General features: G+C 42.5%; 1 long non-coding RNA gene across 4 annotated transcripts in view; it reads right to left on the bottom strand.

The window, feature by feature from the left end:
• Window positions 1–17,704, bottom strand: part of LOC116639444 — a 208,622-nt gene that overhangs the window by 164,258 nt on the left and 26,660 nt on the right. The window contains exon 3 of one of the 4 annotated variants that reach the window (XR_004300842.1): window positions 4,613–4,848. The exons of the other annotated variants lie outside the window; for them this stretch is intronic. This is a non-coding gene — a long non-coding RNA (uncharacterized LOC116639444). Of the gene's footprint in view, window positions 1–4,612; window positions 4,849–17,704 lie in introns of those variants that run through there. 4 annotated transcript variants of the gene reach the window in all.

Here is a 17,704-nt window from a genome sequence, read left to right as displayed (position 1 = left end):
ATTATGTGAGGTGATGGGTGTGTTGACTAACCTTATTGTGGCGATCATTTCACAACATACACAAATATGAAATCATCATGCTGAACACTGTAAGTTTGTACAATGTCATGTGTCAATTATATCTCAATAAATCCCAAGGGAGGAAAAAGCAGAAAGAAAGAGGAAGGGGAGGGAGGGAGGGAGGGAGGAAGGAAGGAAGGGAGGGAGGGAGGAAGGAAGGAAGAGAAAGAAAGGAAGGAGGGAGGAAAAGGGAGGAAGAGAGGGAAAGGGAGGAAGGGAGAAAGAGAAAGAAAGAAAGGAGGGAGAGAAAGGGAGGGAGGGAGAGATGATCAGGTTCAGGAGAGAGAGAGATACATTTGGAAGCAATCTAGCAGTCCAACTTTTTGTCGTAGGACCAGCAAGTTCAGTACATGACATGTGATCAATACCAAAGAAGAACAGATACTATCAGGCTCTCCTCATTCCTGGTCTCTTTACTGGTTTTTCTGACCCTGACCTCTAGCTTTCATTCTCCATTATTATCTGGGTTCTTCTTTGAATCCAATCCATGAAACTAATTTTCTAGCCTTGAAGTCATTTCCTCCCTTATAACTATATTTCACATTTGTTCTTTGTATTTCAACCATGGTCTCTACAGATTAACGGCTTGTCCAGTCCACCCCATGGTGAAGACTCTATCATGGATATAGGGCTTTGTGGTCAGGATTTGCAGCTAACCTATTATAGCCCTGCAGGCAGGTCTCAAAGAATGTCCAAAAGGACGTGGCAGAAATTGGACCAATGTGGCATGAACTCCAGACCCAAGGAATATGGCAGCAGGAGGAACTTGTTTCAAGAGGAAAAACTAAAGCCACTCTACTCAATGGTAAATGTGGGCCCTTCTGCCCTGGATGACAATGTTAACAAACTGCCATGACCAGTAAAATGTCACAGAAACCCAACAGGTCTGACTCTGACAGTTGCTGGTTTTCCAACTTCCAATTCAAGCAGAACTAACGCAGGAATGAAGCCTGGAACCAAGCCTTCTATCTTTCACTTGGTACTGGCCTCTGATTCTTTTTTTTTTTTTTTAAGATTTTATTTATTTGAGAGAGAGAGAATAAGAGAGAGAGAGCATGAGAGGAGGGAGGGTCAGAGGGAGAAGCAGATTCCCTGCTGAGCAGGGAGCCCGATGCGGGACTCCATCCTGGAACTCCAGGATCATGACCTGAGCCGAAGGCAATCGCTTAACCAACTGAGCCACCCAGGCATCCCTGGCCTCTGATTCTTGATCAGGTTCTTTTAGGTTAGAAAGTATCCCCTGGGTAGTGGTAAGAACAAGAACTTTGGAGTCATAGAGAGCCTGGGTCCATGATTCAGTTCTGCTACCCATAGGGTTTGGGTCTCTGAACAAGTTATTTATGTAATCTACATTGTAATTTCCTCATCTCTGAAATGGAAAAAAAGAAATACTTGGCATTACTGTGGTGCTGATTTAGAAAGTCCCAGTGCATACCACATCGCTCTTCAAATGCCCATTCGTTTTCTGTCACTATGATGTTAAAGGAGGAAGTAACCTCAAAAATTAACATTTTATGAATTAGAAAAGTTTAGAGTAATTACAAGAATTTGCCAGAGTCCAAACAGTTAGCTTGTATCAGAGACTCACTAAAACTCAGGATATCTAATATTAATATCAATTTTAATATTAATAATTATAATAGCAGATATAAATTGAGTGCTGCATTTTAAACTTAATCATATAGTTTAATTAATTTTGAATAAGTAATCCATTAAGTTCATTCAAAATAAAAAGTACTACAGAGAAAAATCTTTCTTCCTTCCCTCTCTCTCCTCCCCTGAACAAGTAACCCCTTTTAATACAGTTTCTTATGTGTCTTTCTAGAGTTTCTCTATGCATAAGAAAGCAAATGAAAGTATATATTCTTATTTTTCTTCATTTTTATACAAAAGATACCACTCTACACAACTTACTATATTTTAGAGATATTTTCACATGGACATTTTTCTCCATTCTCTTTTATAGCAACTTAACAGTTGGCTACATGAAAGTATCACAATTATTTTCACAAATGCCCTATTAATGGACATTTACATGGTTTCCTCTCGTGTTGCTATAAACAGTGCTGTAGTGAATAATCATTTATAAATCATCTTACATATGAGCAATTAACACAGTAAGATAAATTCCCAGAAATAGAATTTATGGAACAAAAAACATATGAATTTATCAGTTTGATAGACACTGCCCTTCATATGTGGTTCTGTGTTTCTATAAGTCATAGTGAAAGGGTCTATTCCCCCACAGTTTTGCCAAAGAGTACAATCACTACCTTTTCAATATTTGACAATAGGTGAACATAACAACTCAGTATAGTTTTAACTTCCATGCATCTTATTGCAAACGATGCTAAGCATCTTCTCATAGGTTAAAGAACCCTTTCTGTGAACTTTCTCTTCATCTTTTTTGTATTAAGGATTTTTCCCCTTACTCTATTAAATGGATTAAAGCTGTCCTCTTCGTCTCTAATTATATTTTTTTACCAATGCAAATGACTTTACTTTTTTATTTGATGATTTCTTCTGGAGTTTGAATTATGGTTAGAAACTTCGTCCACACTCCAAGAGGACCAAGTACTTCTTCCATCCTAGGCCTCCTGTGTTTGCTCTTTTCGTCTGCCCGAGACCACCCCCCTGGCTCTTGCAGGTGTTGACTCAAATACCACCTTCTCAAAGACGTCCGTGAGTCCTACTGGAAAGTACAGCCTCACTCCCCGCCCCAATCTCTGTTGTCTCATTCCCCTTTCTTTCTCTCTGCAGGAATTGTTCATTTCTTTTATGTGCATTTTAATTTATTAATTTATTTTATTCATTCATTTGTTGCCCATTTCCTCCCTTCTCCACTATGTAGGCCGAAAAGGAGCAGAGGTTTTGTTTCTTTTGATCAACACTACACCCCCAGCACTTCTAAATCCTGGCGTACGATAGGCACTCAGAAAATACTTCTTGAATGAAAAAATAATTTTTTCCCACTACGTTCATGGTTTCATTTTTACATTTAAATCTTTAATCCCTCCTAATTTTATCCCAGTTTATGGTATGAGTTTCAGATCCCACTTTGTAATTTTACATGATTAACAAATCATTCCAATGCTATGTATCAAATAACTGTATTTTCCCAGCCACTTTAAAATGATTCCTGTGACTCTGCTTTTGTATATTTTGGAATTTCTCTTTAGACACATGTAATTTATTTGCATTTAATCCTCACAACAATGATCTCAGTATGCATTAATATTTTGATTTTATAGATGGGGAGGTTAAGATCCCTTGAGGACAATTAGCTGAAATAACAGGAATTAGCAGCATCACAACTGGATATACATGCCAGGTGGTAGCAGAACATCAATCTAGCCTCAAATGCTACATTCATTCTGTGCCCCGTGGAAGCCTCCATGGTACTCTGTAGACAGGACATGACAACGTATGCTGCTTTTTGTGAGAGCAAACTGTGAACTGTTTTGCACAATAAAATTTCATGAATATGGTGTCATACATAAAATATAACTAATTTGGATGCCAGAGATGCTCAGAAGGTAGTATTGTTGCTTCCTCAACACAACTAGAAAACTCATGCTCTAGTCCCTAGGGGACAGAAAAGTTCATCTCAGACCTGGATATTCTCTAGGCAGAATAAAAAACCAAGCTCTCAAAGATAAAACAATAAATTCAAATGTTCCTGGTCAAAAGATTTACAATTTTTATAATTTTTATATATTGAATATATTATATGTTATATTTTTTAAATTTATTAAGAAAAATATGTTAGAAGGAACTCCACAGGCTTTAAGGTTTTTCCCATGGAGTGGAATGCCTTCCTAAGACTTTTCCCATAATGGACAGATTTTTGGGTTGAGCAGCTCACAGTTATAACAGTAATTACATTCATTGAGTAACAGCAGTGGAGGTGTTAGGATTTATGTGGAATAAAATATTGTTGTTTGTTCAAAAAATACAAATATGATTATTTCCCTGCACATATAAGAAAACCAAGACTTGGATACGGTAGAGAACTTGCCTCAAGTCTCCTGATTAGTGATGGTGGATCTAAGACTCAACACAATTCTCACATCAAATGTGTGCTTCTCCCAATACCCTGCTGCTTCCAACCATGTGGCTGTCCTCGTTTTGGTGAGGTTATTGAGCAGAGCAGGACACACTGAAGGGTCTGAGACGTTATTGTAGTACCTGTTTGCATACTTTCCTTTTTTCTTACTCTCCTTGCCTCACTTTAGTGAGCCATGGAGAGAGGAGTCTTCTTTGCTTGGGTCCTTCGAGCCATCCCAGCCCAACAACATTCCCCACACCAGCAGGCCCTATAGGCAAGTGGCAAAGAACCACTGTTGTTTCCACCATCATCTAGGTCCACTTTCTGGATCCTGACCTCATCTCATTAAAACTTGACTCTGAGTGCTGGCTCCAGGTTTGGTCCAATTTATGGACCAAGACTTGGACCATGGAGTTTCTGAGTGATTTTCCTATGATGAATGATTTTCCTTTGATTTAAATCTTAACTCTCCTCTATTGCTTTCACTTATCTGATCTTTCCAACTCTGGGTATTTGGAGGAAGCATCGGGTAGGAAATATTTTCTCTAGATGTAGACGTAAGGCCAGGTCCCCCTGTGCTCAATCTGCAAGATAAAAAGATGAAGACTTACCTCATCAGGTAGGTGAGTCCAAGACATGTTCACTCCACTGTCTTCCTGATTCTGCCCTCACTCTTCTCTGGTCTCTTCTTAACACAGTGGGCAGACACTGTTCTCCTCAAAGCCTTTTACTGGCTCCCACTGATTCAGAGTAAAGGACAACACCAAGTTTGGCCAGGTGCTACAGAATCTGCCCTAGGTCCCCCAGCTCTCTGGCTGCATCTCTTACTTTTCCTTTCATTTTGTTCAGCCACATTGGTCTTCTCATTATTTCTCAAACTCTGCAAGTACACTTCTCCCTTACGGTCTCAACACTTGCTGTTTTTCCCTCTTTCAAATGTTACTTTCTCAATGAGGCTTTCCAAAATTATATTACTTACCATTACAACCCCCACAACCCCTCATATCCCAACCTCCTCCATGCTTTCATTTTCTTAACATTTCAACATGCAAACACACACATTTATTTTAATTATTGTCCCTCTCCCCACACCATATTATAAATTCCATGAAGGCAGGGATTTTGTGTGTTTTGTTCACTGCTGTATTCCTAATGCTTCAAATAGTGCCCGATATTTATTAAGTACTTAATAAATAATTGTTGAATGAACAAATGAACAAAATGGCAGACAGGGGAAGATATCTAAGTATTAAAGAATATTCTGGCAGACCCTATAGGTAGGGCAGATAAGGAACCAATTATGAGGTTCGGGTGGTCAGATTTTGAGTTGTACATGCTGTATTTGTAAATATAGTTTTATAGTGAGCATTTAGACAAGACTTTTACTTCCATTTCCTTGTGAGAAGAAAAACCATGATCCCCTTACCTTAAGGAAATAGCTCTAACCTAGGACAAAAGATCCCCTACAATGAGAACCAGTGACAACTGATATTCCCAGAAGTGTAGATATGTATGCAGTACGGTATTGCTTTGTCTGATGGCAGTGTTGCCCCAGACCCCTTGAGTATATGTGACATATAGCGTACCCATTCAATATTTTAAACAATTGAATTTCAAAATATATCTGACTCCGGGGCGCTTGGGTGGCTCAGTCGTTAAGCGTCTGCCTTCGGCTCAGGTCATGATCCCAGGGTCCTGGGATCAAGGCCCGCATCAGGCTCTCTGCTCCACGGGAGGCCTGCTTCTCCCTCTCCCACTCCCCCTGCTTGTGTTCCCTCTCTCGCTGTGTCTCTGTCAAATAAATAAATAAAATCTTTAAAAAAAAAAAAATATCTGACTCCAAGGAGTTCAGATAAGTGGCGTTGAACTTGTATTTTCAGAACCAGACGCAGTAGAATTGTAAATAAAAAGATTAAGAAGTTCAGAATTTGGCATTGTTGGGACAGCATGCTACGGAGGCACAGATTTCCTATTTCTAAAAAAAAAAAATGTGTCAATAGTTGATTCATGATTTCCCATATTACTGAAAATGAATCATTGACTGTGGTCCTATTCCCAAAGACCAACCTGCCAATATCTAAATCCAATGGGGAGGAATTGGAGTAAGAGTCTCCACAGAGAAGATTTTAACCTAAATAGGTTGACCAGTGAAGTTGGACACAATCTAGTGGATGAATAATTGGATTTCAAGGACAATCTCCCCATATTTTGGTGGAAGTTAAAATTTTATTAAAGTCTTTTTATGTGATCAGTCTATCTGTGTGGCCAGTTCTTTTGCTTATCAAAGATTATCTTATACATCCAAATGCAGGAATGGTTTTGACCTTCAAAGGTCAAGGATCTGGGACTCAGAGAGGGAGATGAAGTCAGACTAATATCAAACCTTATCAGCATCCAAAGACTCGGTAGGTGAGTTTTATTATTTCCTAGATGCACTGATAACCTAACTTGCAATATTAATGGATATGACAGCCAGACTGGGACACAGGGAAAGCAAGTTCATGAAACACAAGACTGTGTGTAAGCAGCTCAGAAACCAATAAGTCTTTACTTGAATGAACATGGTTGGAGTCTGGATGACCTGGACGTCTAGGAGGTGGGATTTTTTGGAGGGTAAGCATAATATTCACATGGTGATGATGAAGCTCAGGATATCTGTTGATCTTAAAACTTCAAAGCTTAGCCATCATTATTGTCCTTAATTCCCAAAGAAAGGAGATAACAACCACTTGGGCCAGGCATATTGGGGAGTGGTTTAGGAGAAGAAGCCTCCTGATCTAAATGCCCATGTCTCAGACAGCTGCACTTTGGAAACTGAGGTTTAAAGAAATAGCAATGTTTCAGAACAAAAGGACAGATCCCAAAGAAATTAGAAAATTAGACCACAGAAAGGCAAGTAGAGATTTTCATTTTGAGATGGGATATTCTTTGGTTATCCAAAATTGCCAAAGCAATGAGAAGAGCAGAGTGTCCTTTTCCCTGGCCTTGGGAGAGAGTGGAGGCAGCACGGAAGATCTGTCATACTGAGTAGAAGCTCTCTCACTGCCCCCCCCCCCCCCCACTCCTGCTTAGTTCTTAGGAGAGCACGCTGAGCTAACATTGCTCCCTGCCTGAACTGGTCTCTTTTCTTCCTTACAGCAGCATCCACTCCACTGAGAAGACTTCCTGCAGGCCTGAGACACCCACAAGCCCTCATTGCCTTGACCTCCTCTTACAGCTTGCCTACTCTTCCATTACAGCATGCTCAGTCAGTAATGGGATTTTTCTTGTGTCTGTTCCTGGACCATACTGTGTAGACCTTGAGGGCAGGGACCACGTTACATCTTCTTAGGTCCAAAACCTACAAAGGACTTTGCCTGCAGAGAACCCGTTCCTCAAAAGGGGGCATTTCCTAAAGCCAATGGAGAGTGGAGCTGGTATATGTCTGTTTGTATGTGTGTGTTTAAGACACCGGGCTTTTCTTCCGCTCAGTTTCATTTACTGATGAGTAATCAGTTCAACCTGAAGAAAAATATTTTATTATTGGGAATTTGATTAACTCTTAGCTCCGTGGGTGTGTGGACACTCTGTGCTTGATATTGAGATTAGAATATCAGCATCGGGAGCTAATTTAATTTCGATGTCTCATTTTTCTCTACTTTTTCTCCTCGGTAAAAGTGCCAACAAATTGGAAGTTAATCCTGCTTTTAAAATTACCCAAAGTACACGACAAATTTGTTTGCAGGAAATACAGACAAGAGATCACTTCATTCTGCTGTGTGCTTTGCAATGAGGCTGATTGGACAAATGTCATACATGCCATTACTATTTTTAAAATCTAGTTCTGTATGTTAGGTTCAGTGTAGTCCATTCTTCTGCCTTTTCTCAAACAGAAGAGGCTGAATTATACAGATCTCTGGTTAACAAGAGCTTCTCTGTGTTAGGACAAATGCTGAAAAGAGACGCCTTTGTAACGTGGGGAATCTGTCTTATGTACTAATGCCTGGTGTGGATCAAGGGCTCCGTACACGTTGTTGAAAAGAAGGAAAAAACAAAGGATGGAGGAGAGGAGGGACAGAGATAATAACCAACACACTGAGTATGTATGTTAAGTATCTTATATTTTATTAAAATGTATTTAATCCTCACTATACACTTTGAGATGGCTACTGAAAGACAAAGAAACTGAGGGATAGAATTGTCATATAACTTGCCCCAAGTCTGGACACATTAGAGGTTCAAAGTGGTTAATGGGCTGACATGGAATCCAAGAATGGCAAACTTGAGTTAGTTAACTTGTCTCTTTGAGCCTCAGTTTCTTTATACATGAAATGGGGTTGATGATGTCTATGTCCTATGGACGTCCAGAGGAATAAATGAGATGATGTTTGTAATCCACTCGGCATAACCCAGCACAAAGGAAATGTTCCACACACAGTTACACCAAGTTTTAGTGGTGTCGGAGCTGTTTGGGATGTTATTTTTAGGTTCGTTGTTTTTGTTGTGGCAGCCAGACTTAAATCCTTTTAGGGTTGGTGCCAGATATGAATGAGGAATGAATGATGCTCTAACCCCAAAGCTCGTGGTGGGAGGAGTGGCTCAGAACTGCTTATGGAAATTTTTCTTGTGGGTAGAAGGTGAACAGAAGCAGACTTTGAGTCAGCTGACAACAATAAATCACAGCTTAAATGTATCCGACAGGGCAAAAACTGTAATTGCTTCCTTTGTTGCTCACAATTGTTCATAATGGCTTGGAAAGACCCCCAGATCGTATAAGGTACATCTGATATAAAATATCATTAGCTACAGCTCCCTCCATGCCCTCACCTTTGCATGTTATTGAAAAGAGCTGGGAGAGAAGGTGACCAGAACCAAAGCAGTTCATAGCATCACAAAAGAAGTGACAGCTTGGCATGAATACAGAGCCTTTTAGGCTTTGTCCCCAAACACTGATGGAGCACCTACACCAGACTCTGTCTCCAAGTGAGCCTGTCACCCCACCCACCATCCCAGCCTAGAATGGGCACATGGTGACATGTATTCTCCCTGGAGACCTCTCACCTAGCCCCTCTCACAGCATCCCATGCTGGCCAGAGGGAAGTATTCATGACCTTGCAAAGGTGGTCTGTCTGAGCGCCTCACTTTCAGGCAGAGGGAGAGGTTAGCTTCTTGCCTAGCCTAGGCTCACATTCCCCAAAACACCAGTGATCAAATTGGGCTAGAGTCGGATTCACCTATTTGAAAGATCGGTAGTCTCCCCTCCACATGGTCTCCCCCTCCACTCTACTCCACTGCAAGATGGCCCCATTTTGTTCAAATATCATAACAGCAATAATAATAATAATAATAATGATAGTGAGAGTAAGAAACACTAAATAAGCTCCAGGTACTGTTCTAAATGCTTTATATATAGTAACTAATTTCAACCTCAAAACAAAGTAATGAGGTACATAGTACCTCCATTTTACAGCTAAAATACCTGAGTCGCAGAGCAGTGATGACATTGGATTCGATCATAGTACCAACAATCTCAGGAGTCCGGAGAGGAGTGCCTGTGTTTCATTCTCTCTTGGGTAGGCAGTTAGAATAGGCAAAGATAACAGTTCCACCGTCTCTGCAACTTGACACAACGAGGTTTACAACCTCATTCACAACATATCCCACTTGGGTTGGCAGGGCCTTTTGCTCCGTGTTGTCTTCACTCAAGAACTTAGGCGAATGCTGTCCATGCTGCCTCTGCACTTCCTTGGTCAGTCCTCAGGATGAAGAGATTGCAGTGGTGTCCTGCACTGGAAATGCAATGCTTCTTTCCGGGAGCAATGCAACAGCCCACGATTTAATTCATCAGCAGTCCCCCTACCACCCCCACCCAGTTCCTCTGGTCTCTGCAGATCTCCATGTCCAGTGGTAGCAGCACTGGGTCTCTCCTGTTAGACACTTGGGGATCATCCATGTTTCCTGTTGTCCCCCAGTGGTTGACAATCACAGTGCGCCATCTAGATGCTTCCCAGGCAGCCCCTTCCTCTCCATCACTATGCCGTCTGTCCTGGGTAGGCTTCTGTCCTCTGTCTCTTGGACCACAGCAAATGCTTTCTGACTGCTCTCCCTGCCTCCTGATAGGAAGAAAGAGGTGTCCAATGCACCCCATTCTCCCCCTCTCATAGACAATTACTCCCTTCCCATTTAGCTGCTTACTTGGGTATTTGCTCCACCTTGGTGATGCTTAGGTCTTTATTCCTGAAGTGGTAAATGGAATTTATTTGCACAAACTAAGTTGAATCTATTATGTATTTCTAGGGTAACTACTACTTACAAGCATTGGTTTTAGGATCACACAGACCAGGGAATCATATAGCTCTGTGGCCCACATAGCACTGAAAGTCACTGAACTGCCCTGAATCCTGGTTTCCAGATTTGAGTAGTGGGAAAAATAGGAATAATATTTATCTCCCAGCATTTTGATCAAAATACATGACGGCGTGTTTGTAAAAAGCCTAGCATATTCCCTAGTGCAGAGGAGGTACTCAAAAAATGTTCATTGCATCTGAAGTACACAAAGTATTCACCAAGCATGAGCTGGGCAGTGGGAGCGAGCTGTCCTTTGCTCTCTTCTTGGAGAAGCAGTAAGTTCTGTGAGTTAAGTGTGGGCTCTGGAGCTAGACTGGAGAGTGCACATGCTGAATATGCTGCTTTATCCTCTCTTTGTCCCAGTTTTCTCAGGGTGTAATTATGGCACTGATACTAATTGTGAGGTTATTGTGAGGATCAAGTGAATAAATGCACGTAAGAAGCTTACAAGAGGGATTGGCACATATTAAAAATTCGTAAGCATTTGTTGTTGTTTTTCACCTTCAAGAATTTAGGAACATGTTGAAAGTGCAAGATTTGTGCAGATAATAGCTTGCATAATCCCGCAAGGGACGGCATGAAGCATCCCAGGGCAGAGGATGCTCACACTGGAGAAAGCAGGTAGGTGTTTTATGAGATCTTGAAGAACCTCTAACTCAATCCTAGATCATTGAGGAACCACTGAGGGATCACAAACAATGAAGGCATAAGAGGTTTTTCTGAGAAAAACTACTCTGATCATCTCCAACTCAGCGAGCAGAAATGGCGTAGTGTCGTATCAATGAGGTGACACTACGTGGTGCTGTGCTGAGCCTTCCATGCAGCCGGCATACCTTTTTATTATTGTTGTTTAATCTAAAAGCCCTGTCCTGCAGCCTTAGCTTCATGAAATAGAAATGCAGCCACACTGACACATCTCCTGACCCTTTGATCCATCATTCTCCAACGACCATACTCAGGAACAGTCTAATTGAGTGCCTGAAGACAGATGTGTCACAATTGCCCAAGGCCCTTTGCTAGGACAATGGTGCTGGCTTTACTTCAGTAGCCCAGAAACTGTGCTTAGGTCCTATAAGAGCAAATCCCACTACACAAAGTATTCAATTGCTACAGCTAAATTTGGGTCTAAAGAAAACAATAGAAAGTTTACCCCAACTTTGTCTAAGGAAATGCACAGCCATGTGCTCAGGCTGTCCCGGAACACATTCATTCAGAAGCATGCACTGAGCCCTCGTTATCGTCAGGAGTTCTGTGGGCCTGAGGATACAAACACAGACGAGCTGGCAAAGGACTCAATGACCCAAGTCCCCAGGCTCCATACAAGCTCAAACTTTGCTGATCAATTAGGAAAACACGTTGGTCCACAGTACTGCATTGTTTCACCACGATGCAATTTCCATTTTGCATGGTGTCCCTTTGGATCTGGGAACAAAGATGTTCTGACCTGGAAAGTGGCTCAATCACTCAAGTTCTTCCTATGTTGATTACATGCTTATTGTGAACTGCTTAGCCAGCTTGTCTGCTTTTCTTTCTTACATCTCATACTCCCTGTAGAAGCTCACAACTTTGGTTGACTACCGACTTGTGCCCTCAGCCCTTGACGTCTCCGATCCAATCAATATCATTGTTCGGTCACCTTAGGATAGAGCAGTGGCCTGAGAAATAGGGCCGAAGTATTTGACTCTAATCATTCCCACTTTGCCTCACTTGATTAGCACCAGCTGCATTCCCCCAGGTAACAAAGCAAACAGATGCCTCTCCTCCCGCCTCTTTCCAAAGCCACGGGGATCAGATTGTGGTTTCATTTTGCTCATGGCCAGACTTCAGAGCATTGTGTAGTTGGCAGCCTGAGGTTTAAAGTTCAAGAGTGAGGAATGGAAAGAATAGGATTTGCTGCCAATCTCTCTTTTCTGAAAATTAAAAATGTCGAAACTCCCTTATCTGTAACGTGACAGTCCCAGGGCTCGCCCTACTCCATTTCACGGTGCTCATGAGAACCAAAGCGATGTGGGTAATGAAAGCTCTGTGGAAACTACTGGGCACCCAACAGGTGCTGGAGTTATTCTTGAGTAGGTTGGAAAGATGATGAACTTTGAAGTCAGATGTCACTGGGCTCCAGTCACGACCAGGCCACTGTAGTGACTCCAAAAACCCAGGGCCCCTTTTCTCAACCTGCAATGTAGTGAATATCCAGTGCAGTGATTCTCAAACTTGGTCATGCGTTAGATTTTTCTAGAGAACTTCCAAAAGCTGATGCTTAGGCTGCAACCTCGTTGGTTTTACCAGAATGTCTGGGGTGGGGACCCAGACACCAGCATGTTTGGAAGCATCCCTCTACTTCCAGTGGTAAGCAAGTCACACTGAGAACCTCTCGTTTAGTGCCATGAATGTAAGCTATTAGCTGCTCACTTCCTAAACTCCCAAACTTCTAACATCCGTGCATTCTAATCCCTCTGCTGTCATTTTGAGTGGCTGAGGTCGAGTCACTTTCTACTTCACAGACTTGGTTCATTTCATCATTTATTAAGTAAGAATAATAATGGCCATGCCACCACCTTATTGGATTGCTGTGAGATCAACCCAAATGGCCTGAATGGTCTCTACAAACAGTGCACTGCTGTGGGGATGCTAAGATGTTATTAAACCAGGCCTGTGAGGGTCCCTCAGTCATTAGAAGGCTGAGAAGAGAGAACGTACATGATTTGAAGCACATCATTCCCATTGCCTAGAAATAAACACACAAATTACTGATCTTCTGACAAAAGGGTTTTTACCACTTGTACTGGGCAGTGGACCACAGAAGGATCTGGGTTCAAGTTAAGCCTAAGAACAACCCTCACTGTTCAGAGTTCCTAGTGAATCAAATGACAGCTGGTTTGTTTTTTTTCTCCTATGAAATGATTCATTTCCCCTGACTCCCAGCAGTTTTTGTGCCCAAAGAAATGAGGACAAGGGGAGGATTCAGACTCCAGAATGGCAGGCTCTTTTGTTAGAGAAGGCTGCCAGGAACTTTGCAGGCCTCCTCTGTCCTCCCTCTTGCTTGCTAATTGATTTAATGGGAGACCCTGATAGATGTATTTCAGCTCTGCAAGGGCCTGTCCAGCTGATTTATGTCATGTAAGGAGAAACTTATATTTGCTCTTCCTGGTTTCTCTTTTAATTGCTACTGAAGGGAAGGCATGTAACTTTAAGAGTAGGGCAGTCATTCATCAACTCAGCAATAGCTCATGTTGAGGTTTCAGTCCTTCCAATTTAATAAAATTCTCATTTCTTAGAGGGATGACTTCTGGAGGGCATGGGCAGAAATAATGCCAGCAGAGAGAAGCCATTTATGTGTCTACCTTATTCCTGGCCTTTAAACTCAGCCAGGTGTATGTCCACAAGGCCCGTGGAGAAGCGTACACTCGCCCTTTCCCGTCTTCATCTGAAGAGCCTGGTTGCGTCAGGCCGGGCAGCTCCCTCCCAGCTCCTTACACAGATGTCAGGAAACCACCTGGGTCAAACTCAGGCTTTCTCAGTCTCAGCACTAGTGACATTTGAGGTCAGATGATTCTTTATTATAGGGAGCAGTTCTGAGCATTGTAAGAAGTTCAAAAGCCTCTCTGAAATCTACCCCTTAAATGCCAGTAGTAACCTCCCCACCAAAGTTGTGACAACTAAAAATGTCTCCAGATGTTGCCATGTCCCCTGGGGGGCAAATCGCCTCCCCTCCCCAGTTGAGAATCACTGGTCTCGTGGGACGAGGAGGAGGGGTTCATGTGTGCCCTACTCCGGCCTCTTATAACTGTGTCACATTACAAAAGCCACCTCCTTCCTTAGCCTCCTGGTGTCTCATCCTGAATACACATCACAAGGACTGAACATAAGAACATGTCTGAACATGTTCAGTGAATGACAACACACAACAAAGGGACGGTGACGACAATGATGACAACAAAGGTGACCGTTGCAGTGTGTTCTCTCTGTGCTTTTAGGAGTTTCTAGCAGCAGAGAAGCTTTGGTCAGACATGTATGGGTGTTTCAGACAGCCTGCTCTTCAAAACCATCCCTTTCAGACGTGCATCGACCTTGCTTGTTACAGTGTCAAAGGCCTCCTCTTGTGTGTGGGGACCTGCCAGCTGTATCCTCATGGGTGAACAGGTGTGTGTGTGTGCTCGCTAGTATAAATGTGTGTGTCTGTGTGTATGTGTATCACAACTGAGGAATGGGATATGTGGCAAGGGGATGGGGGCTAGCTGTGTAGGACGTGGACTCTGGGGCATGGGGGATGGCTATGAATATGTGTGGGATATGTAGTTGAGGAAAGTTTGAGGGCCCCTCTGTTGGTGGTGTGTAAATGCTTATTGATTGTGTTTTTGTACATGAGTGGTAGCTGTGTGCATACAATGTGAGTAATGTGGGCAAGTTCTATGTATAGTACAAGTAGATACACTGGTGTGATACGTGTGTGAATCACACTTGTACTTTCGGGTACACCCATGGGAATGTGTGTGTGAGGTGAGGATGTGTGTCCCAGCTTTGGAGGTGTGTCAGAGATGTCTGTAGTGGACAGTCTATTTGTTGTTTGTCACGTTGTTTCTGTAAACTGGGTGTGCTCTACACTAGAGGTGTGTGCAGTTAGGTGTGATGAGTACATACCTGTGTGCAACGTGTATGTGTGAGTGTGTGCTGATCAATCCTTCAGGGTAAGCCTTTACAACTCAATCCATCTCTGTTGAATTTACTCGACTTAAATGAAAACGAAATGCTTCCCTGGTCCCACGTTATTCCAGGACTCATGCATGCACTGCTTCCCAGACCATCCCCAAAGCAATCCTTGACTGGCCCTTGGCCCCTCTGGTCGTTCTCCACTCCTCCATGAGGAGCCTCAGCTGGCGAATGGAACAAACAGAACTCATGTGCTACCCGGAGCAGATGTCACCTAATTTTGCTCTACGAGGAGCTTCCAAGTGGATTGGGTCAATTAATGAGGAAAAAATAGGGGGAATAAAAGTCTGTTTGTTTGTTTTGATTGAATCACTTGTGGAACGAGCTGAGATGCCCTTCAACAGACGAATGGATAAAGAAGATGTGGTCCATATATACAATGGAATACTACTCAGCCATCAGAAAGGGTGAATACCCAACTTTTACATCAACATGGATGGGACTGGAGGAGATTATGCTAAGTGAAATAAGTCAAGCAGAGAAAGACAATTATCATATGGTTTCACTTATTTGTGGAACATAAGGAATAGCATGGAGGACATTAGGAGAAGGAAGGGAAAAATGAAGGGGGGAAATCGGAGGGGGAGAGGAACCATGAGAGACTATGGACTCTGAAAACCCTCTGAGGGTTTTAGAGGGGAAGGGGGTGGGAGGATGGGTTAGTCTGGTGATGGGTATTAAGGAGGGCACGTACTGCATGGAGCACTGGGTGCTATATGCAAACAATGAATCATGGAACACTACATCAAAAACTAATGATGTACTGTATGGTGACTAACATAACATAATAAAATTTTTTTTAAAAAATGAATCACTTGTTGGCTCCCTCTCCATTCTACTGATGCTGTGGTGTAGACCCTAAGCAGCAAAAAATTGGAGAAACCATCTTGAGAATAGTAACAAAGTGTTAACTCTGACTCTTCATTACATTCCCCACATTCCTTGCTCAAGAGTCTACTTCTAGGTTCAACAAATGTATTTGGAGGTTCCTGATATGTGATGAATCTGATGGAGGGTCTGGAGGCTCAGGGGTTAACAAGAGATGACCTCTGTCAAAAGTGTTCATAATAAATCAGAGAGAAACAAACAAGAGAGAGAGACTGATTTCAATTTGGGGTGAGGTGCCATAGGAGATGCTGATGGGGGGCATGGGCTAGCCAAGGCCTGAGCGTCTGGCGTTGGAGAAAGCAGGCAGAACACCTATGTGAGGTTGCAGAAGAGGGGGTCACAGTCTGTCCTATTGACAAGGCAAGAAGGGAATTCCAAAGGGCACCACGTGACGTGTCCTTCCTTGTAACTGGCAAATAACTCAAAATATGAATATAACGATGGTTTAGGCTCGCACTTTCCATGATGAAGGGAGCCACTGAGGAGCTTCGGCACAGGAATGACATGAAAAGCTCTGGGTAGCTCTACTCACTTTTCTCCTACCTCTGAATTCGTATGTCAGGAAGTATAAAAAGAATTCCTGTCTGAGGCAGAAATCATCTTCATCCCACAGACCTCTCATGTCTGGTAGGTCCACGTGAGGTGAAGAAATCCCCTGATGCCTTTTGTTTTTGTGTCATTTGCTTTTGTGGATAAACCAGCTCTAATCTATGTCCAAATACCTTGTTTAAATTTATGTTTTAGAACATTAACAAACAGCTCCTGGGAACATTTGTGTCAAAGGCAATTTGTAAATATAGCCAGAAAGTCGCCGCTGTTGCTATGCAGAAATATTTAACTTTTGGCTAACGCCAAACTTCCTGTGTAAAAACATGCAGGGAATGAGATACTTCTCTATTTTTTTTTTTTAATAATAACATAAAAAAGGAGATACTTTTAATTGGATCAAAAATATCCTCACTTGGGGCGCCTGGGTGGCTCAGATGGTTAAGCATCTGCCTTCAGCTCAGGTCATGATCCCAGGGTCCTGGGATTGAGCCCCACATTGGGCTCCCTGCTCAGTGGGGAGCCTGCTTCTCCCTCTCCCTCTGCCTACACCTCCCCCTACCTGTGCTCTCTCTCTCTGTGTCAAATAAATAAATAAAATCTTAAAAAAAAAAAAAATCCTCACTGTATAAACTTGCAGTGTGGGCCTATTTTTAGAGTGATTTTTTTTTTCTGCTTCGTCTTCTCACATTTGGAGGATGGATGAGAACAAACCTAAGGATGGTCCCACAGAGGAGGAGCAACATCACTGGAAAGTGTGAAATGAGGCAAGGCATAAACTACTCTACAGGTCGGAATACCATCCCCAAGAGCCCCCAGCATCATCACCAGGGGCTCTGGTGGAGGATCCCTGGGGTGGGCAGCAGGTGACCAGCCTCTGTCCCAGCCTTTCGGTGGAGGCTTTAGAGCAGAGGGCAGGAGCTAAAAATGTGCATTTCTGGTGATTTCCACGAGATGCCAAAGCTGCTATTTGTGGGGCCACACTTTGAGAACCACTGCCTTATGGATCCCAAATCTCTCTAAGCCCTTTACAATGTGAATAACAAAATCTCAAAGTGAGATATAAATTTGAAAATGCATTTAAAAGTTCTTACAAGGTAAATACACATTCAGCCAGGATACCTTATG

The sequence above is a fragment of the Phoca vitulina genome, unplaced genomic scaffold, assembly GCF_004348235.1.
Source record: "Phoca vitulina isolate PV1807 unplaced genomic scaffold, GSC_HSeal_1.0 scaffold18, whole genome shotgun sequence".
NCBI lineage: Eukaryota > Metazoa > Chordata > Mammalia > Carnivora > Phocidae > Phoca > Phoca vitulina.
The sequence above is the reverse complement of the archived record's forward strand: the minus strand, read 5'-3'. Positions and strand labels throughout refer to the sequence as shown.